The following is a 22,500-nucleotide window of genomic DNA, read 5'->3' on the forward strand; positions in this document are numbered from 1 at the left end:
CCTCACCCGTCGGAGTGCCGGGAATTTCACTTGTGCTTTCTCGGAAACTGAATATGTTGTCTATTTCTTTGTCTGGTCTTGTTTAGGGCGGCAGCGGGGAAACATGAGCCTGCTAATCGGCAAGTTAAAGGGAGAATATTCCTATGGTTGCTTTTATACATGTTCCTCGTCCTCTCTCTACCGTCTTTATTTGTGACATCTGTTTCTGTCATGGCATTTATGTCATTCACGTGTCAACGCCATTGATTCCTCGGTTGACAGACCTCCCACATCATTCACATGCAATAGCACGACGCTATTGAACCGTCCTGTCCATATTTAGGCTTCCCTTGTGTTTCTCAGGTTCTGTCGACGGCGCTGCAACAGAGGAAGACAAGAATTGATTCGTATCCCGTTGCTAATTGCAAAGAGGCGCTTTGTTGTTGCAAGAGAGGGAGCCAGAGTTGCTCTCTAGAAAGCATTAGTGAGACTTATCTCTTGAGGAATCTCGGAAGTTCTTGGCGAAAAAATACGACATAATGAGGTAAGTTCCTAGAGCAAGACCTCCGACTAGGGATCACCGCTCTCCGTCGCGGGAAACGCACTCTTGTTGGCATCCGGTTTTTTCTTCGCAACTCGAAGGAAGACTTAAAGGGAAGAGTCTTCCGGAGGGCTCTTGACTGCGGACGCCGTGTTTCCGATGGTGTCCTGAGAGCAAGTTCGAGCATCGGCAGGGGCGTGCCCGCGGCGGCCTCGTTCGAGTGAGCAACGACGGCCCCGCGGGGCTCATCGCGCGGTTAGATCAGCGTGAAAGTGGCCGCGATCTTAATTAGAGTAACTTTGTAAGGAGTGAACAGGGACAGGCTGTGAGTGTGGTGAGAATAGCGAAGGAGAAAAGAGCGGAAAAGAGGCCGGATAACAGAGAGCGAGCCCGGGGATAGATAAAGCTGTAGAGGGGAAAGCGAAAGAGAAACAAGAGGGAAGGGGCGAAATCCAGGCCATTGAATCGATATTTGGAGCCATTTTTCACGCTGCGAGTCAAGGTGGAAACATAAAAACCTCAGGGTAAGGGAGCCTCGACTGCCGTAAGGAGATAAATATTTAGGCACCGGGGGGGGGGGGGCGGTTGCCGGTAGTGCGCCGATTGGTCTTCTGGCTCGCAGCTCGTGCTTCTTCCTCCGGCGCAGGCGTTCTTTTTGCTTTTCCAGGTTTTAGGAGACGACGCATCTCCTTTATCGCTGCCAGCGGAGGCGGGGATCAGAACTTCGTGAATATTTAACACGAAAAGAGGCATTAGGAGACCCCCCCTCTTCTCACCCCCCCCCCCCATATCTCCTGTACGCCCTGCCCACTTCTCGTGGCCTCTGACCAGGGGCGGCCATGCTGCTAGGCTTGTCATATCGGGAAGATAGGCCTATGTGGCGAGCGGGTACATACATAATTGGCTGTCTGGGCCGGGGGGCATTTGTGCGGTAATGGCGTGTCGGGTGCACTCTGCCTGCGCCCTGGATGCAGAGCAATCGGTGGGTTTGTCTGTCTGCGGGGCATCGGAAGGGAAACAAGTAGAAGCTGCTGACAGTTTTTTTTTCATTTTCTCGCAAGAGTGAATTTTGGGTGCAAGGGCGCGGAAAGGCGAAGATGAGATAATTTATGCGGAGTGGAAAAGTGAGTGCTAGGCGAAGGTCCCGAGTTTGCGACTTCCGAAATTTGCATTACGAACCTGATAGCGAGCTTAACTTACTGTTAACACGGTTTCCCACGGGAGTATAGGATTCATGAGGTAATCATGTTCTTTTTAACTTTAACGGCAATTTGGATACAATTTTCGCCGCCAGTGAAGTTGAGGGAAAGGCGGGGGGGGGGGGGGGAGGACCTCTCTCTCTCTCTCTCTCTCTCTCTCTCTCTCTCTCTCTCTCTCTCTCTCTCTCTCTCTCTCTCTCTCTCTCTCTCTCTCTCTCCCTCCCCCCCTCTCTCTCTCTCTCTCTCTCCCTCCCCCCCTCTCTCTCTCTCTCTCTCTCCCTCCCCCCCCTCTCTCTCTCTCTCTCTCTCTCCCTCCCCCCCCTCTCTCTCTCTCTCTCTCTCCCTCCCCCCCCTCTCTCTCTCTCTCTCTCTCCCTCCCCCCCTCTCTCTCTCTCTCTCTCTCTCTCCCTCCCCCCCCTCTCTCTCTCTCTCTCCCTCCCCCCCCTCTCTCTCTCCCTCCCCCCCCTCTCTCTCTCTCTCTCTCTCTCTCTCTCTCTCTCTCTCTCTCTCTCTCTCTCTCTCTCTCTCTCTCTCTCTCCCCCCCCCCCTCTCCCTTTCTCTCTCTCCCTCCCCCCTCCCTCCCCCCCTCCGTTTGTTTCTCATCTTGTGCATTTCTGCCTTTGTGCGCTTGCACCCTGGTGTTGCGGTTGAGCCTCGCACCCCCGTGGCGACCGTCGCCCGACCTTCGCACTAATCTAATAACCTGCATAAGGAACGAAAGCCATAAAAGGGAAATCCCAATCGGAGTTAATCCCTTGATCAAGAAAAAGCGGCAGCGGCCGCAATAAAAAGGGGCTGCAGACGGAACATTCACTTTCCGTCGCCCGCGAGGTGCTCTATCGTCTCGAAAATATATGCCAGAAAATGTTGGGTGTCGGCTAACGATTTACTAGTTGCGGGCGCGTGCAATTTCTGCCGCAGGTTGGGGGGGGGGGGGGTTGCGGCGGCGTGTCTGCTGCTTCGGTGGGGGGGGGGGGGGGGTCCAGGGCGGCGGGAGTGCTTGGCTGACGCTGAGATCGCGGCGGGAAAATATTCCGAGTAAATATTGAGTGTGAGCTTTCTCAGGGCGCATTGGAAGGGATGCCGCATTTCAATGTATTATTCCGAAGGCGTGCAACATTTTGTGCAAGGAAAAAGCTCAGCCTGTTCCATATCCTTATTTAGTTCTTGGTTTGTTGCAAGTTGAGATGGCAGGTAGAGATGGTCATGATGGTGTGATAATTATTCTGGTAGTGTAAAGGCAATTCATATAATGCAGTAACATTAAAATAAGAGTAATATCCAACAGAGGTAATGTGGTATAGTTCATTGATAATGATTTTAGGCGTGCTGACTTGCCCCATTGATTAGATCCTAAAATGATTATTCTTCGTCGTAAAAAAAAATAATAATAATCATAATGATGAAGACAAGATCGTCTTTAGAATAATTGCAGTGATGGTAATAATAATGCTGATGTAGATGATAATAAATTAAATAGCAGTAGTACGAAGTGGAGCTCATATCGCGATTCGATGTGAGGAAATGGTGACGGAGTGCGCCAGAGAAACCGGGGCGTTGAAGACCGGGAGTCTTCGAGGGAAGCGCCCTCGAGAGGCATCAGTAAGAGGATTCGGGCTCGGGGCGGCGGCCGAATCAAGAGGTGCCGATCGGCGAGGCTCTTTTAAAGGTGGGATGCTGGGGAGGGGCAAGGGAAGACGGATAAAAGGGGGAAAGGCGGAAAAGTAAGTGAAGAGAAAGAAGAGGAGAAAACAGAAAAAATAGAGTAGGTGAGGAAAAGATTGAGGACGGGCCGGGGACAAATGGAGTGGAGGAGGAGCTCATGAAAACGTACAGAATGGTGCCGATTTTGAGCCTCTGAACGAAGAGGGAGGAAAGGAGGGAAGGAAATCGGCCGCGGGACGGAAGGAAACCGGTCCCGGCGAGAAGAGAGGAAGACGGGAAGCATAACATTGCGAATGGCGTCATGATGATGAGTAGTTTCGACGACGAGGAGCGAAGGAAGCCAATGACATGCCATCCTCAGCATGCAAGAGAAACGTGGCTGAGGTGTATGAGGATGAGTGTGGCGTGGGCAGCACGTCGTCGCTCGACTAAGAAAAGGAAGCAAGGCGCTTGGATGATTAGCGATGTTAAAACTCGGGGTTTGGTGATTCGAGTGGCTTTTGTTCTTCCGCGTAGGAAGGGGTGGGAAGTCATAGTGGGGGCATAGGTATCGAGATGTCCTTCTCGAGACTGGCACTGAGCTTAGTCACAGAATAAAAGGCGGACCATCCCTCCATCTCCCCTTTCCCTTAACCGTCCCGTTTCCTCGACCAGCAGTTATGACTACCACCACCAGAGGGCTTTGCTCTCTCTCCCCCTCGCTATATATCTCCTGTTTCTCTTTCCCTCTCCTCTCCAGTTCCCCTTTCCTCTTCCCTCCCTTTCTCCCTTCCTTCTCCCCCTGAGTCCCTCACCCCGAGTAAGAGATTCCCTCAGAAGATGCAGGTGCAAAGGGCGAGGCGGGAGGGTTAGTGATGAGGCTGTTCGGGGTCAATTTGGCGGCTGAAACCTGGAACAGCAGAGGATGCTGGATGCGCTCGGCTCCGAGTTTCTTTTGGCCTCTCTCTCTGGCCTGTTATTTCATTTCCTTTATTTTCCTGTTGTTTGTCTGGCTCTTCCGGTTGTGGCCATTACCCTTCTCGCAGTTGTCATTTTACACTGATTCGTAAGAGAGAGTTGGTTTCCCATGGCGGCAGTGGGGGGGGGGGGGTGAGGCAGTTGCATGATGGGGAATTATCTCCAGACTAATTTTGGGCGCGGCCGTAAAGCCCGCCCGAAGTGCTCGCTTTATGAAGCCGAATTCCCCATGAGTTGGATCTATATTGTTGACGCTTTTTTTTTTTTTCTTTTCTTTTCTTTCTTGAATTTCTGTCGTCCACCTCCTCCTCCCTTTCCCTGCGGCTTTGCGCCTTCTGGACGACGTGTCCCCGAGACCCCCAGAAACGTGCGGGGGGGGGGGGGGGGCTGTGCCTTGAAGAGCCTTCCTGCGGTTCCTCTCGAGGGTTTCGGGCTCAGGCCGGGCGACGCCGGGAGTTTCAAATTCAGTAGGGTTATCCCTATGTATAGACAGATGTAAATGTTTATGTATATATGTGTAAATAAGTTTATTTATATATATGTATATGTGTGTGAATATGTATATAAATATGTGTATTTGTATGTATATATGTATATACCTGTGTATGTTTATGTATATATGTGTATATGCATATGTGTATGTTTATGTATATATGTGTATATGCATATGTGTATGTTTATGTATATATGTGTATATGCATATGTGTATGTTTATGTATACATGTGTATATGCATATGTGTATGTTTATGTATATATGTGTAAATGCATATGTGTATGTTTATGTATATATGTGTATATGCATATGTGTATGTATATGTGTATATGTATATGTATGTATATGTGTATATGCATGTATGTGTATATGTGTATATGTGTATATATATGCATATATATGTATATATGCACACATGTGTGTATATATACATACATATATATACACATTTATATATATGTATATATATATACACATACATATATACACATATATTTGGCACACACACACACACACACACACACACACACACACACACACACACACACACACACACACACACACACACACACATCCGTCCGTCCGTCCGACCGTCCGTCCGTCCGTCCGTCCGTTCGTCCGTCCGTCCGTCCGTCCGTCCATCCATCCATCCATCCATCCATCCATCCATCCATCCATCCATCCATCCATCCATCCGTCCGTCCGTCCATCCGTCCGTCCATCCATCCATCCATCCATCCATCCATCCATCCATCCATCCATCCATCCATCCATCCATACATACATACATACATACATACATACATACATACATACATACGTACATACATACATACATATCCATTAGCCTTGGCAGTGTTGCCTCGCAGTGGCCGCTGTGATTTTCCCGACACGTTTGCGCCTCACCATTTTGCGCCGCTTTACGGGCCTCATTTCCCGCTCGGCGAAGCGTTGTAAAGACTTTGAAAGTGCGCTGCTTATGCCATTATTCCCGTGCTATAGTTGTGAAAGTCCAGAAGAATACTTCTAGGGCAAGAGACAGGCTTGGAATTCTCCCGCGCCTGCTAAAAAAATGAGTGAATAATCCTTTCGTTACTAGGTCAGTTGGCATTTTTTCGCGATATTCGTGACTTTACTCGTGATCGATGGTCTTGTCTTCAGGATTAGTCGGCAAATGTCGTCACCTCTCGCGGCGCCAGAAGCCTCAGATTGTTCAGATCTTGCGGACAGCCGCATGTGCTGTTAACGCTGGTTAAGGTGTCTTGTTTACATTCATCTTTGCTACCATTAGACATGCCGTTCCTGCTTTTTTTTCTCTGCCATGTCAGTCCAACCCCCCTGCCCCCCCCCCCCTCCCGCCCCTTCCAGCGCCCCGCCCTCGCCTGGACTGGGGGGGGGGGGGGCTCTGTCACCTCTAATGGCCCAGTCAATCTCGCTCTGCCGAGGAAGCCTCGTTATTTACGAGACAGATGGATATCTTGTGCACGTCGACCCACTTCGCCGCGGATTCAATTTTGGCACTCACTCACTCACTCACTCACTCACTCACTCACTCACTCACTCACTCACTCACTCACTCACTCACTCACTCACTCTCTCTCACACTCTCTCACACTCTCTCTCACACTCTCTCACACTCTCTCACACTCTCTCACTCTCTCTCACTCTCTCTCACTCTCTCTCACTCTCTCTCACTCTCTCTCACTCTCTCTCACTCTCTCTCACACTCTCTCACACTCTCTCACACTCTCTCACACTCTCTCACACTCTCTCACACTCTCTCACACTCTCTCACTCTCTCTCACTCTCTCTCACTCTCTCTCACTCTCTCTCACTCTCTCTCACTCTCTCTCTCACACTCTCTCACACTCTCTCACACTCTCTCACTCTCTCTCACTCTCTCTCACTCTCTCTCACTCTCTCTCACACTCTCTCACACTCTCTCACACTCTCTCACCCTCACACACACACTCTCACCCTCACACACTCTCACACGCTCACACACGCACTCAGTTTTCTTCTTAGGTCACCATCATTCTCTCGGCTTGCGCGTCCCGCCATTAGAAAAAAACCTTCATTGATTTGGACTTTTCCTTTGGCCGTGCTGCTGCTGCTGCTGCTCGTTATCATTTCTGCGTGTTTATGCTTCCCTCTCACCTGCTCCTCTTCCTTCGCCCCGTCAGCGGCTCCGAGGGGAAGCCAGCGAGGGGAGGGCGAGGGGAGGGCTGAGAAGCAGGCGTGTTTCATAGACGGAGAAACATGATATATACTCAGGGCCGTTCGTCAGTGTCTGCGCGGTCGGGATTGAGCGTGGCGGCGCTGCTGCTATAGGGCGATGAAAAACCTTCCTTTGTTCAGTTGGTTCCGTCGGGCTGCGCGGAGCCTTTCGGAAGGAGAATGGAGAGAGGAACACGAACGAACGGGTGTTGCGAGGGTCGTCAGCAGCGTCACAGGAGCAGGGAGTCGGCGGCCGCAGTACCATATAATGGTTCCAGTAGGTTTATGTGCCGCCGCACTTGGCCCTCTGCCCGGACGACCTTCCCCCTCCCCCCCCCTTCCGGGTCCTCTCCCTCCACTTTCCTCTCGCTCGTCTACCGCTGCCATTTCCTCACTGCGCCTCCGTTATTTGGTCTTGCTCTCTTCTCTTCTACCTCTTTTAAATGTTCTTTTCCTCCATCTTTATTCTAGCTGTTCCGATTCTCCTTTTCCCTCTCCTCCTGCCACCAAATATTCCGAGTCCTAGTTCTTCCCCCTCATCTTCTCTTTCCGCTTCTCCCCCTTTCTCCCCTTCCTCTTCCCCTTCCTCTTCCCCTTCCTCTTCCCCTTCCTCTTCCCCTTCCTCTTCCCCTTCCTCTTCCCCTTCCTCTTCCCCTTCCTCTTCCCCTTCCTCTTCCCCTTCCTCTTCCCCTTCCTCTTCCCCTTCCTCTTCCCCTTCCTCTTCCCCTTCCTCTTCCCCTTATACCAGCCACCTGACCTTTGTCGCACTTGAAACTGGATCGTCGGCGCAGCCCGTGCGGGATTTCCTGCGGCCGAATCCCTCCGCCGAGAACACCCGCTTTGCGTTCCGTCGCGAGAAGAGGCAGGAGGGAGGGGGGGGGGGAGAAGATGAAGGAGGAGGAGGGAGAGGGAGGAGGAGGAGGGAAAGGGAGAGGGGAGGAGGAGGAGGGAAAGGGAGAGGGAGGAGGAGGAGGGAAAGGGAGAGGGAGGAGGAGGAGGGAAAGGGAGAGGGAGGAGGAGGAGGGAAAGGGAGAGGGAGGAGGAGGAGGGAAAGGGAGAGGGAGGAGGAGGAGGGAAAGGGAGAGGGAGAGGGAGGAGGAGGAGGGAGAGGGAGAGGGAGAGGGAGAGGGAGAGGGGAGGAGGAGGAGGAGGAGGAGGGAAAGGGAGAGGGAGGAGGAGGAGGAGGAGGGAAAGGGAGAGGGAGAGGGAGAGGGAGAAGGAGAAGGAAGAGGGAGAAGGAAGAGGGAGAGGAAGATAGAGAAGGAAGAGGAATGAGGAAGATAGAGAAGGAAGAGGAATGAGGAAGATAGAGAAGGAAGAGGAATGAGGAAGATAGAGAAGGAAGAGGAATGAGGAAGATAGAGAAGGAAGAGGAATGAGGAAGATAGAGAAGGAAGAGGAATGAGGAAGATAGAGAAGGAAGAGGAATGAGGAAGATAGAGAAGGAAGAGGAATGAGGAAGATAGAGAAGGAAGAGGAATGAGGAAGATAGGGAAGGAAGAGGAATGAGGAAGAGGAATGAGGAAGAGGAGAGGAGGGGGATAGAGAGTGGGGGAGGAGGAAGGAGGAGAGGGATAGGGAATGGGAATGGGAGAGAAATGGCAGAGAGGAAGGAGAAAGACGTAGAGGAAGGAGAAAGGAACCGGGCGTCTGCAGCTTCCGGGCGGCCAGAGCTCGACGACGCTGATCTCGACGTTCCTTGTACGCTTTATTTCTTGTGCAGTTCCTTTGACGTATTTTCTGACCTTTCCTCTCGTTCTGATAAGTTTCATGGCGACGCCTTCGCTTTCCCTTTATTTCGCTTGAACGTTTTCAGTCGAATGATCCGCGTTGCGTCTGTGCTCCTTTTCTCCCTCCTGTTTTTATTTTATGTTTCTGCCTCCTCTATCCCGTCTATCCTCATTTCTTCCTTTACTTCCCTAATTAAAGGAATTAGGGCGACAATTTAGTCCAAGACCAATACTTGGCCACTTGGCAGTCTCGAGAAATTTTTTATTGTTGAGATTTGTCCTTGGAGGAAGCGATATTTTTCTTTCCTCTTTTCCTCTTTTACGAAAGAGGAAAGTTTTCTCCCCTAATTCGTTCAGCATTTTAGAGGTGGCGGAGGCAGGGGTCCAGTTCGTTAATTCGCAGCGTGTCTTGGCAGCCGCCCGTCCCGGCTGAGGCAATTGAGGCTGGCCAGGGAAGGCTGGGTCCAGGGCGCAAGGCCCAGGGCTCAAGGCTCAAGGCCCAGGGCTCAAGGCTCAAGGCCCAGGGCTCAAGGCTCAAGGCCCAAGGCTCAAGGCTCAAGGCCCAGGGCTCAAGGCTCAAGGCTCAAGGCCCAGGGCTCAAGGCTCAAGGCCCAGGGCTCAAGGCTCAAGGCCCAGGGCTCAAGGCTCAAGGCCCAGGGCTCAAGGCCCAGGGCTCAAGGCCCAGGGCTCAAGGCTCAGGGCTCAAGGCTCAAGGCTCAAGGCCCAGGGCTCAAGGCTCAAGGCCCAGGGCTCAAGGCTCAAGGCCCAGGGCTCAAGGCTCAAGGCCCAGGGCTCAAGGCCCAGGGCTCAAGGCTCAAGGCTCAAGGCCCAGGGCTCAAGGCTCAAGGCTCAAGGCCCAGGGCCCAGGGCTCAAGGCTCAAGGCTCAAGGCTCAAGACTCAAGGCTCAAGGCCCAGGGCCCAGGGCTCAAGGCTCAAGGCTCAAGGCTCGATGGTGTGTTTTTGGAGTGAATAGTCGACAGGATAACCTGTATATATCTCCTCATTTCGCATTCTCCTCTTCTTCTTGGTGTCTATCTTTTTTCATTGATTTTCTCTGGTGTTTAGGGATCACGTCAAAGTCGATATTGTATCATTAACGATAGGTTTTGTCGCGGGCCAAATATATCAGAGAAGTTCTTGATCTTCTTTAATCGTGGTCTAAGGCTTATTCTTTGTCGTTTTAGAACTTCGCACTTTGACCTCTCGCCTGCCTGGAGTGCCGCCGCCGTCCCTTGCGTCGACGCTCCTTCACAACTCGAGTACGCCCAGTACCCTCGAGGGGCTTTGGGAGTTACATCAGTGGCCTCTGGACCTTCGGTCGGCACGGAGGTCGGGGCGCGTGCCGCCGCCGCCGCCTTCCAGGGGTGGCTGGCCCTGCAGACGCGGCGAAGCACGTGTCCGTCCGCGCCTGTGGGAGCTGAATAGATCGTCAAAGTTCTTCTTTTGTGCGTGAGGGGCGGCCAGGGGGCGGGGGGGGGGGGGGGGGGCTCAGGAGTAGCAGGAAGATTGTGTACTTGAGGCATTATTACGCGTAATGTGCAGGTATTGATCACCTCACGGAGACTCTAGCGACGTGCCGTTGTCATAAAGTGGAGCTCTGTGGAGGTGCTACTTGAACGCTCTCTCGTGGCGCTCTCGAGTCTGAGATGCTATGAGTCCTCCTTTAGGCTTTTTCTCTGCCTCTTCTAAAACGCCTCATTTATTTGACCTGATTGAGGCTACAAAGTTGCCGAACATTCTTTATTTTCTCCTTTTTTTTTTACTTTATTTATATATTTTCTCCAGTGCACTGATCCTTGATCGATATCCTGTCTGGGAGGAGGCAGGGGCTAGAGATCAGCTTGCGGCCGCATGTGTGCGGTTTGAAGAGAGCATGCGGCTTACTGTTACCGCCGCCCATCGTTTTCCTTTCGTCTTCATTATCTTCCTGACACTTACTTTATCGTCCTCACATTCGTTCTCTCATCACTGTTATCATCATCAGTCATCCTCTTCTTCGCATTTACCACTGCTGCTCTTTCTATTCCCTACTACTATTAGATTACATTTCCCTCTCTTTGTTCTTTCTCTCTTTGCTGTAAGATTACGCACCTTTTTGCAAACTCGAAGCAAGGGCGAGGATAGTCGCCTCGGGCGGCAGCGAGCAGCAGCAAAGGGGCAGCGCCGGAGGTCGCGCGAGGTCGCAGGACGGAGCCCGGCCCGCAGCGCCGGCGGAGGAGGATTTCTGGAACTCCCGTGTCCTTTCCTCGCCGGCGGGTTAGAGGCTTTTTGTGCCGAAGTAGCCGACGTGGCGACTGGCGAAGGGCGTCGTCAAGGAACTCGTTATGAGTTTTAGATTCATGATTACGCATGGCATGGGAAGCACTGCGGTCTGGCAGTTCATGGCACTGTAGTCGGGGCAAACCTCCGGTGGTGTGCGCCGCGCGTCCATACGCCGCGGGTTTGCTCCTCGTCTCCACGTCCTTTGTCTCCTTCTTCCGCGGCACAAAGGCGGCGGTCGTCGGCGCCCGGAGCTCCGGCGGATGATGAGTGGGCCGCGGGGCAGCGTTTTTCCCCGCCGGCGGCCCGTGGGCAGGCCAGTTAATGACACGCGGGGCGGCAATTGGCTCGGCTCTTTTTCCCTTCGCATCCAGATAACGACTCTCGACTGAGATACGTAGTTACAGCTTGTTATCTGCCTCTTGTTATAGGGGAAGCAGCTTTATCGCTGTTTTATTACACGCTTTGATACTTGTCCCTGAAAAACGTGGGTATGAATGTGGTCTATTTACGTGCGTTCCTTGTTGTCTCAGCCGGCGTGGAAAATCGCCCTTGTGGATGGCTCATTGTCGAGAACGCTCGCTTACAGCCAGTAATGACAGGCTTCGTTCTGTGGGATATTGAAGCTTAATTTAGCGGAGCTCCGCGCCCGTCTGCGCTCGCCGGAGACGACTGTGAGACCGGAAGCGCTGCTATGGGAGCCCGGCTCGGCTCCCCCTCCTCGCCGCCTCCTCCATCCTCCCCCTCCATCCTCCATCTCCATCCTCCCCCTCCATCCTCCCCCTCCATCCTCCCCCTCCATCCTCCCCCTCCATCCTCCCCCTCCATCCTCCCCCTCCATCCTCCCCCTCCATCCTCCCCCTCCATCCTCCCCCTCCATCCTCCCCTCCATCCTCCCCCTCCACCCCTCTCCCTCCACCTCCCCCTCCATCCTCCATCTCCATCCTTTTCCCCATCCTCCCCCCCATCCTCCCCCTCCATCCTCCCCCTCCTCCTCCCCCTTATCTCACTCTCGGCTTTCTCCTCGTTATCGTTACCATTCAGCCTATATCCCTCTTTTCTCCCCACCTCTTTTGCTCCTCTCCTCACTCCTCTCCCTCTCCATCTCCCTCTCCCTCCTCCCTCTCCCCTCCCATTTCGCTCCTCTCCCTCTCACCTCTCCTTCAGCTCCTCTCCCTCTCCCTCTCCCTCTCCTTCGCTCCTCCCCCTCCCTCTCCCTCCTCCTTCGCTCCTCTCCCTCTCCCTCTCCTTCGCTCCTCTCCTCTCCCCTCTACCTCGCCTCCTCTCCCTCTCCCTCTCCTTCGCCTCTCCTCCCCTCTCCCTCTCCCTCTCCTCGCTCCCTCCCCTCTCCCCCTCCCTCTCCTTCGCTCCTCTTCCTCCCCTCTCCCCCCCTCTCCGCCTCCTTCGCTCCTCTCCCTCTCCCTCTCCTTCGCTCCTCCCCCTACTCCTCCCCTCTCCCTCTCTTCGCTCCTCCTCCCTCGCTCGCTTCGCTCCTCCCCTCTCCCTCTCCCTCTCCCTCTCCTTCGCTCCCTCTCCCTCCTCCCCTCTCCCTCTCCCTCTCCTTCGCTCCCTCCCCCCTCCCTTCTCCCTCCTCCTTCGCTCCTCTCCCTCTCCCTCTCCCCCCTCCATTCGCTCCTGTCCCTCTCCTTCGCTCCTCTCCCTCTCCCTCTCCCTCTCCTCGCTCCCCCTCCTCTCCCTCTCCCTCTCCTTCGCTCCTCTCTCCATCTCCCCTCCCCTCTCCCTCTCCTTCGCTCCTCTCCCTCCCCTCTCTCCTCTCTCCCCTTCCCTTCGCTCCTCTCCTCTCTCTTCTCCTTACGCTCCTCTCCCTCTCCCTCTCCTTCTCCTTCCTCCTCTCCCTCTCCCTCTCCTTCTCTCCTCCTCTCCCCTCCTATCTCCCTTCGCCTCCCATCTCCCCTCCTCCTCCCCCTTCCCTCCTCCCCTCCTCCCTCTCCCTCCTCCTCCTCCCTCTCCTTCCCTCGTCCTCCTCCCTCTCCCTCGCTCCTCTCCCTCCTCCCTCGCACCTCTCCCCTCCCTCGCTCCTCTCCCTCGCTCCTCTCCCTCGCTCCTCTCCCTCGCTCCTCTCCCTCGCTCCTCTCCCTCGCTCCTCTCCCTCGCTCCTCTCCCTCGCTCCTCTCCCTCGCTCCTCTCCCTCCTCCTCTCCACCTCCATCCTCCCCCTCCGCTCCTCCTCTCCTCCTCCTCTCCCTCCTCCCTCTCCCTCCATCCTCCCTCCCTCGCCCCTCTCCTCGCTCCTCCCCTCCTCCTCCCCTCGCTCCTCATCCCTCCTCCTCCTCCCTCCCTCCTCCTCCCCCATCGCTCCTCCTCCACTCCTCCTCCCCCCTCCTCCTCATCTCCCCTCCTCCCCCCCTCCTCTCTCCCTTCCCTCCCCTCCCTCCTCCTCTCCTCCTTCCCTCCTCTCCCCTCTCCTCTCTCCTCCTCTCCTCTCCTCCTCCCCTCCTTCGCTCCCTCTCCCCTCTCCCTCCATCCCCTCTCCTTCCCTCCCCCCCTCTCCTCGCTCCTCCTCCCTCCTCCTCGCTCCCCCCTCCCTCTCCATCCTCCTCTCCCCTCCTCCCTCCTCCCTCTCCTCCCTCCTCTCCTCCTCCTCCCTCACCCTCCTCCTCTCCCTCTCCTCGCCTCCCCCTCCCTCTCCTTCGCATCCTCCTCCCTCCCTCTCCCTCCCCTTCCTCCTCTCCCCTCTCCCTCTCCATCTTCTTCGCTCCTCTCCCCTCCCTCTCCCTCTCCCCCTCTCCCCTCCTCGCTCCTCCCCTCCTCTCCACTCCCCCTCCCCCTCCATCCTCCCCCTCCTTCCCTCCCCCCTCCATCCTCCCCCTCCTCCTCCCCCTCCATCCCCCCCTCCATCCTCCCCCTCCATCCTCCCCCTCCATCCTCCCCTCCATCCTCCCCCCCCCCCCCTCCCCCCTCATCCCCCCCTCCTCCCCTCCCCCTCTCCTCCTCCATCTCCATCCTCCCCCTTTCCATCCCCATCTCGCTCCTCTCCTCTCCACCCCCCCCCACCCTCCCCCTCCTCCTCCCCCTCCACCTCCATCCCCACCCCCCCTCCTCCTCCTCCATCCTCCATCTCCATCCTCTCCCTCCTCCTCCATCCCCATCCTCTCCCTCCTCCTCCCCCTCTCCTCCCCCTCCTCCCTTCCCCCTCTCCTCCCACCTCCACTCCCCCTCCTCCTCCCCCTCTCCTCCCCCTCCACCCTTTCCTCTCCACCCTCCCTCCTCCCCCCCCCCCCCCCCCCCCCCCCCCTCCCCTCCCCCATCCTCCCCCCCATCCCTCCTCCCCCTCCATCCTCCCCCTCCATCCTCCACCCACCTCTTCCCTCCATTCCTCCCCCTCCATCCCCCCCTCCCCTCCCCTCCTCCTCCCCCTCCATCCTCCCCTCCATCCCCCCCTCCATCCCCCCCTCCATCCTCCCTCCCATCCTCCATCTCCATCCTCTCCCTCCATCCTCCTCCCCTCCTCCCCCTCCATCCGCCCCCTCCATCCTCCCCCTCCCATCCTCTCCCTCTATCCTCCCCCTCCATCCTCCCCCTCCATCCTCCCCCTCCCATCCTCCCCCTCTCATCCTCCCCCTCCATCCTCCCCCTCCATCCTCTCCCTCCACCTCCCCCTGCCATCCTCCTCCTCCATCCCTCCCTCCATCCCTCCCCCTCCTCCTCCCCTCCATCCTCCCCCTCCATCCTCCCCCTATTCCTACTCCTCCTCATCTCTCTTTCCGTTATGTACCATTCATCCTATATCCCTCTTTCCCTCCCTCTCTCTTTGCTCCTCTCCTTCACTCCTCTCCCTCTCCCTCTACTCCTCCCTCTCCTCTCCCTCTCTCCTCCTCCCCCTCCTCTCCCTCTCCTTCCTCCTCTCCTCTCCCCTCCCTCTCCTTCGCTCCTCTCCCTCTCCCTCTCCCTCTCCTTCGCTCCTCTCCCTCTCCCTCTCCTTCGCTCCTCTCCCTCTCCCTCTCCTTCGCTCCTCTCCCTCTCCTCTCCCTTCGCTCCTCCTCCCCTCTCCCTCTCCCTCGTTCCTCGCTCCTCGCTCCTCTCCCTCTCCCTCTCCTTCGCTCCTCTCCCTCCTCCCTCCCTCTCCCTCTCCTTCGCTCCTCTCCCCTCCCTCTCCTTCGCTCCTCTCCCTCCTCCTCTCCCTCTCCCTCTCCTTCGCTCCTCTCCCTCTCCTTCGCTCCTCTCCCTCTCCCTCTCCCTCTCCCTCTCCTTCGCTCCTCTCCCTCTCCCCTCTCCCTCTCCCTCTCCTTCGCTCCTCTCCCTCTCCCTCTCCCTCTCCTTCGCTCCTCTCCCTCTCCCTCTCCCTCTCCTTCGCTCCTGCTCCCTCTCCTTCGCTCCTCTCCCTCTCCCTCTCCTCTCCTTCGCTCCTCTCCTCTCCCTCATCCCCTCTCCTTCGCTCCTCTCCCTCTCTCCCTCTCCCCTCCTCGCTCCTCCTCCCTCTCCCTTCCCCTCCCTCCTCCTCCTCTCCCTCTCCCTTCTCCTTCCCCTCTCCCTCCTCCCTCTCCTTCTCCTTCGCCCTCTCCCTCCCCTCTCCTTCTCCTTCGCTCCTCCTCCCTCTCCTTCTCCATCGCTCTCTCCCTCTCCTTCTCCTCGCTCCTCTCCCTCTCCCTCTTCCCTCCTCCTCTTCCCCTCCTCTCCTTCGCCTCCTCCTCCCCTCTCCCCCTCTCCTCCCTCTCCCCCCTCCTCTCCCTCTCCTCCCCTCTCTCGCTCCTCCTACCCTCGCTCCTCTCCCTCGCTCCTCTCCCTCGCTCCTCTCCCTCGCTCCTCTCCCTCGCTCCTCTCCCTCGCTCCTCTCCCTCTCTCCCCGTCTCCTCTCCCTCGCTCCTCTCCCTCGCTCCTCTCCCTCGCTCCTCTCCCTCGCTCCTCTCCCTCCTCCCCTCCCTCCTCCTCTCCCTCTCCTTCCTCCTCTCCCTCTCCTTCGCTCCTCTCCTCTCCTTCGCTCCTCTCCCTCTCCTTCGCTCCTCTCCCTCTCCTTCGCTCCTCTCCCTCTCCTTCGCTCCTCTCCCTCTCCTTCGCTCCTCTCCCTCTCCTTCGCTCCTCTCCCTCTCCTTCGCTCCTCTCCCTCTCCTCTCCCTCTCCTTCGCTCCCTCTCCTTCGCTCCTCTCCCTCTCCTTCTCTCCTCTCCCTCTCCTCGCTCCTCTCCCTCTCCTTCGCTCCTCTCCCTCTCCTTCGCTCCTCTCCCTCTCCTTCGCTCCTCTCCCTCTCCCTCTCCCTCTCCCTCGCTCCTCTCCCTCTCCTTCGCTCCTCTCCCTCTCCTTCGCTCCTCTCCCTCTCCTCTCCTCTCCTCGCTCCTCTCCCTCTCCCTCTCCCTCTCCTTCGCTCTTCTCCCTCTCCTTCGCTCCTCTCCCTCCCCCCCTCCTGCTCCCCCTCCCTCCCAACGGAATTCGACGGAGTGCATTCCGCAGCTTGCAACATCTCCAGCTCTTTTCTTGTGCAGATAGTTTAAGCTGGGGTTTCCTGGTCGGAAAAATACTTGGCTAATTAGTTGATTGAGAATCTGCGCCAGCGGGAGCCAGGGGCGTCCGCAGAGAACCTCCGGCCGGGGCGCAGCGTTCGGTCTCCAGCCGTCTTACCCTGAGGCAGACAGGGGAAGAGGGCACCTTCGTTTGCGACCAAGCAACGTTAAGGAAATGAAATGTTGAACTAATGCCCACTAGATTACGTAAATTGGCAGCGCTGCCTCATCTCGGTACCTTCGCCATTGCTCCTCGCTCGCCCCTCAGGCATCGCGACGGCGGCGGCGACCCAGCCGTCTGCGCCCGGACCTGCTCGTGGGCGTGTCTAGGTCGCCCGCGGCCCCCTGCCTCCGCCTGCCGTGGGAAGCACTGCTTTGTCTGCGAGCTCGAAGCGGGGGGAGGAGGGGAGGGGAAGGGGGGCGTTGGCCTAGGGCAGGCAGGGGTCGAGGGAGACTCGTTTCTAGCGACAGCGGCTGCAAAGGCAGTGATGGTGATCGAAGGCTGAAGAGAGCAGTGCCAGGGTAGGAATAGGTCTGATTGTGGGAACAAATCCACCGACAGTGCTAGTAAAAATGGCAGCTGTAGTGTGGCGGTGAGAAGAGTGATAATCATAATGGTAATATTGGTAAAGTTAACTAGACGTGATGATGATGTGTGGCTAGGTACGACTGATACTTATAATGATGATAGAGAAAATGAATTCCAGTGATAGTAACAAAATTGGTGATGATAATTATCGATAATTATAGTAATGATATAAGCGATGATACTAAGAGTGATAGTTGTAATAGTAATAGTAGTAGTAGTAGTAGTAGTAGTAGTAGTAGTAGTAGTAGTAATATCAATAATAATAATAATGATGATGAATAATAGAGGTGGCAGTGGTAAGGGCGTAATAATAAGGATAACGATTATAATGAAGATAATTAAAGTGGCTATATTATTACAGTTACCATTACTATTGTTGCTGTATTGATTTGATCAGCATGAACATCAACATCAACGTTATCACCATAGTCGTCGTTCTCTATCATAAGTCTTCATCAGTCCAAATTAGTCATTATTATCAATGTTGTTTTCTCATCCGTCTCCATGAGCATCAGTATCATCACCGTTAGCAGGGAAAGTGATAAGAATTAGTGTATGATAGATAATATAGGCCCTAGTAGTATATGATATCATGATAATGACAGTTATTAGTAGTGAATCTCAATAGCAGTAAACCATCCGAGTCCCTAAGGCCATGGGTTGAGCGCCTCCTCCTCGGCCATGGGTTGAGTGCCTCCTCCTCGGCCATGGTTGAGCGCCTCCTCCTCGGCCATGGGTTGAGCGCCTCCTCCTCGGCCATGGTTGAGCGCCTCCTCCTCGGCCATGGTTGAGCGCCTCCTCCTCGGCCATGGGTTGAGCGCCTCCTCCTCGGCCATGGTTGAGCGCCTCCTCCTCGGCCATGGGTTGAGCGCCTCCTCCTCGGCCATGGGTTGAGCGCCTCCTCCTCGGCCATGGGTTGAGCGCCTCCTCCTCGGCCATGGGTTGAGTGCCTCCTCCTCGGCCATGGTTGAGCGCCTCCTCCTCGGCCATGGTTGAGCGCCTCCTCCTCGGCCATGGTTGAGCGCCTCCTCCTCGGCCATGGGTTGAGCGCCTCCTCCTCGGCCATGGGTTGAGCGCCTCCTCCTCGGCCATGGGTTGAGCGCCTCCTCCTCGGCCATGGGTTGAGTGCCTCCTCCTCGGCCATGGTTGAGCGCCTCCTCCTCGGCCATGGGTTGAGCGCCTCCTCCTCGGCCATGGTTGAGCGCCTCCTCCTCGGCCATGGGTTGAGCGCCTCCTCCTCGGCCATGGGTTGAGCGCCTCCTCCTCGGCCATGGGTTGAGCGCCTCCTCCTCGGCCATGGGTTGAGCGCCTCCTCCTCGGCCATGGGTTGAGCGCCTCCTCCTCGGCCATGGGTTGAGCGCCTCCTCCTCGGCCATGGGTTGAGCGCCTCCTCCTCGGCCATGGGTTGAGCGCCTCCTCCTCGGCCATGGGTTGAGCGCCTCCTCCTCGGCCATGGGTTGAGCGCCTCCTCCTCGGCCATGGGTTGAGCGCCTCCTCCTCGGCCATGGGTTGAGCGCCTCCTCCTCGGCCATGGGTTGAGCGCCTCCTCCTCGGCCATGGGTTGAGCGCCTCCTCCTCGGCCATGGGTTGAGCGCCTCCTCCTCGGCCATGGGTTGAGCGCCTCCTCCTCGGCCATGGGTTGAGCGCCTCCTCCTCGGCCATGGGTTGAGCGCCTCCTCCTCGGCCATGGGTTGAGCGCCTCCTCCTCGGCCATGGGTTGAGCGCCTCCTCCTCGGCCATGGGTTGAGCGCCTCCTCCTCGGCCATGGGTTGAGCGCCTCCTCCTCGGCCATGGGTTGAGCGCCTCCTCCTCGGCCATGGCTGAGCGCCTCCTCCTCGGCGGCTCGGGATCGAGGACCGCTGTCGCCTTCCTCGTCAAGGCCGCTCATAAAACCTCAATATCGTCACTCGTTCCGTATACTTATTGCGGTTGAAAGCGCGGCGGCCAGCTTGGAGGAGGGAACAGAGGAGGAGGAATAAGGATAACACGTAAAGGAAGAGGGGAGGGGAGAAAAAAGAGGACGGTGGAAAAGATGATGATGATTATGAAGATGGTGACGAAGGTGGTGACGAAGGGGAGTAGGAGGATGCAAGGGGAGGAAGAGAAATAGAAAGTCGCGTGGGCGTCGTTTGATCCGGATGTGCCGTCAGATTGGAATCATGTCTCACGTCGTGCGAGTGCCCTTGCCGGATGTGGGTCAGCTGGGCGGGGGCAAGACGCCGATGTAATTCGGCCGGTCTCGAGGGACTCGTCTCCTCGCTCACTCCTCGTCGGCGACCCCCCGCCCACTCGCCTAGCCGCCCACCCGCCCAGCCCGCCAGTTCCAGCCTCCTCTGGGCGCGAGGGGAGGGATTTCGGCTCCGTTGTAATGCATTGCGACCGCCTCCACTTGTGCCCCGCTTTCCTCTGCACTCCACTTTATGGCGTCTTCCGGCGCCCTAAAGGCCAGTTCACTCAGCTGCTTTATGAGTAGCACGTCGCCGGGGCAGCTCTCCTACGGCGGAGGGTGTGAGGGGAAGAGGGCAGGGAGGGCAGGGAGGGCGCGAGGGCTGCCATTTGGCCTTGTTAGGAGGGTCATGCTCGCGGAGAGGCGGAGGGGGTGGGGGCGGTCTCTTGACGGGCTTATGTTTTCACGAAAGCTCGATGGTGATGAGGGGTTGTGTAAATCCAGAAAACCTGGCATCGCCACACAAGACGCAAGCTCGACCACACCAATAAATGTTTAGAAACTGTTGGTAAACTAATCCACTAAGATCTGCAAAGGTCGCCGATGCTAGCCGGCTTCCTCCGTGACCGTCTCCTCTTTTTTTTTCTCAAATCTTTCCTTATCCAGTCACTAATATTCCCATGATAATTCCATTTTCTTGTATTCGCTTATCACAGGTGCATACTTTTCATTTTTTTCTTAACTCTGTAGTACAATTTTCGTTCTTCACGAAAAAATCCAATCCTCTTATATTACCGCCCAGCCTTTCCTTCCTTGGCTGCGCCGTCCTGCTTATGAGCCTCCTAGAATGCCCGGAATGTTTCCCCTTTACTGTTTATGCTGCAGCGCGCGGTCTGGCTCGCGCCCGGATAATTGCAGGCCGCCGCGCCGTCTCGGCCGGGAGCAGCCTCGGCATGACGTCCAAACGACCCTAATATACTGACGTTACGGAAGGTCACGACTGCTGATTGTTCGCCATTTGGCGCATGTCGTTCTTTAGCGTGTGTGCGGGAGGCTGGCCGCCATTTCGGTGAACGCTGGCTGTCAGCGTGTTGTCAGCCAGGGGGAAGCGGGGTCTCTCAAGTGGCACGAGCGGCGAGCGCGGCCCAGGGCATTGTGGCACCGCATGCTGGCACACGACCGCTCGCATCTCGCCACGCCATGAGATTGAGAGATTGATGCGAGGAATAAAGTGGATGGGACATAAGGAGGCGGCGGCTTTGGGATGCCACGGGGAGGAGGAGCGGGTCAAGGACAGTGGTCCCTCGCCTCACTCGTCGCTTTCCCTTTCCCTTCCCCCCTCCCCCTCCCCTCCCCCCTCCCCTCCCCCCTCCCCCCTCCCCTCCCCCTCCCCCTCCCCTCCCCCCTCCCTCCCCCCTCCCCTTTCCCTTTCCCTTTACCTTTCCCTTTCCCTTTCCCTCTCCCTTTTCCTCTCCCTCTCCCTCCCCCTTCTCTTCCCCCTCCTTCCACCCTCCCCTCTCCCTCCCTCTTCCCTCCCTCCCTCCTCCTCCCCCACCCCTCCCCATTTCCCTTTCCTCCCCCTCCCCCTTTCGCTCCCCCTCCCCCTTTCCCTTCACCCTCCCCCTTTCCCTCCCCCTCCCCCTTTCCCTTCACCCTCCCCCTCCCCCTCCCCCTTTCCCTTCCCTCCTCCCCTCCCTTCCCCCCTCCCTGCCCCCCTCCCCCTTTCCCTTCCCCCCTCCCTTCCCCCCTCCCCCCTTTCCCTTCCCCCTTTCCCTTTCCCTTCCCCTCCCCCTTCCCCTCCCCCTTTCCCCTTCCCCTCCCCCTCCCCCTTTCCCCTTCCCCTCCCCCTCCCCCTTCCCCTTCCCCTCCCCCTTTCCCTTCCCCTCCATCTCCCTCTCATCCCCCCTCCGCTTCATTCAAGTCGTTTTTCCGCTCGCTCTCTTCGTCTCCGTTGCCTGGCCGGCCGGCCGTTTGGTCCCATGTGGAGCGCAGCCCTGGAATCAGCTTATGTGATTTGGAGGAGGTTCGTTTTTTCTTGCTTCGCCTCAGATCTGGAGAGTAGAATGATCTTAAAGAGCTTTCTTTTATGCATGTTAACATATGTTTGGATAAAGATAATCTTGCACGTGGTTGTGGCTTGGCTGGTTCATTTTGGTTTAGTTTGAATTCTTTAATTTAGAATATGATTTTCAGAAATGTGTATCTAAATCAACGGGTCTTGCAGTGGCGCATCCTTTGCATCCAATTCCCACAGCGTGATCGCCGCTCAAGCAGATTCGTAAAGTCCGTCGAAATTTAATCGGCAGAAAATCATTACTGCAGAATAAGTCCGTTTGGATTTGTGCGCAGACGGCGAAGGTGTCTGATGCCGCGGATCCGCTCATCAGATTTTATGCCCCAGATTTCCATATCAATCACGGAGGCCCCAGACTTTCGCCCGCTGCGAGGAGGGGGTCAGTTTCCCTTCTCGGCCGCGAAGATGGGCGGAGGGCTGAGGGCTGAGGGCTGAGGGCTGAGGGCTGAGGGCTAAGGGCTAAGGGCGGAGGGCCGCAGGGCCGCAGGGTGAGGAAGGAGCAGCTGGAAGGGCTGAGGCACATACAGAGCTTGTGCAATCCATGCAACTAAATAGCGTTGCAGGACGTGTTCCTCGTGTGTTTGAGGAGCTGTCTGCATTCCATCCACGTTCCGTTTTTGCCTGAAAACGCGGGACAGAAATGCGACCAGCATGGAGGGGGGGAAGAGGAAAATCTAAAACAAATAAGACAAAGAAAAGAAATATAAGTACAGTGCGAAGAAGCAGTTTTGTGTGTAAATATATATCTATATTTATTGTGTATAATGTGAGTGCTTCCCCTCTTCAGTTCGTCCTCTTCCCCCGTTTTTATCCCTCCCTTCTCTCCCTCCTCTCTCTCCTCGTTCATGTATCTCCTCTCATCTGCTTTCCCTTTTTCCTCCTCCTCCGCCGCCTCCTCCGCCTCCTCCTCCGCCTCCTCCTCCGCCTCCTCCTCCGCCTCCTCCTCCGCCTCCTCCTCCGCCTCCTCCGCCTCCTCCTCCGCCTCCTCCTCCGCCTCCTCCTCCGCCTCCTCCGCCTCCTCCTCCGCCTCCTCCTCCGCCTCCTCCGCCTCCTCCTCCGCCTCCTCCGCCTCCTCCTCCGCCTCCTCCTCCTCCTCCTCCGCCTCCTGCGCCTCCTCCGCCTCCTGCGCCTCCTCCGCCTCCTCCGCCTCCTCCTCCTCCTCCTCCGCCTCCTC

At 56.6% G+C, this 22,500-nt stretch overlaps 1 protein-coding gene across 1 annotated transcript in view; it reads left to right on the forward strand.

Annotated features, from left to right (window-relative positions):
• The window catches only part of LOC125034570 (serine/threonine-protein kinase plk-1-like), a 219,869-nt gene that overhangs the window by 127,770 nt on the left and 69,599 nt on the right, over window positions 1–22,500 (forward strand). The gene's annotated exons all lie outside the window — the stretch shown is intronic.

The sequence above is a fragment of the Penaeus chinensis genome, chromosome 18 (assembly GCF_019202785.1).
Source record: "Penaeus chinensis breed Huanghai No. 1 chromosome 18, ASM1920278v2, whole genome shotgun sequence".
Taxonomy (NCBI): Eukaryota; Metazoa; Arthropoda; class Malacostraca; order Decapoda; family Penaeidae; genus Penaeus; species Penaeus chinensis.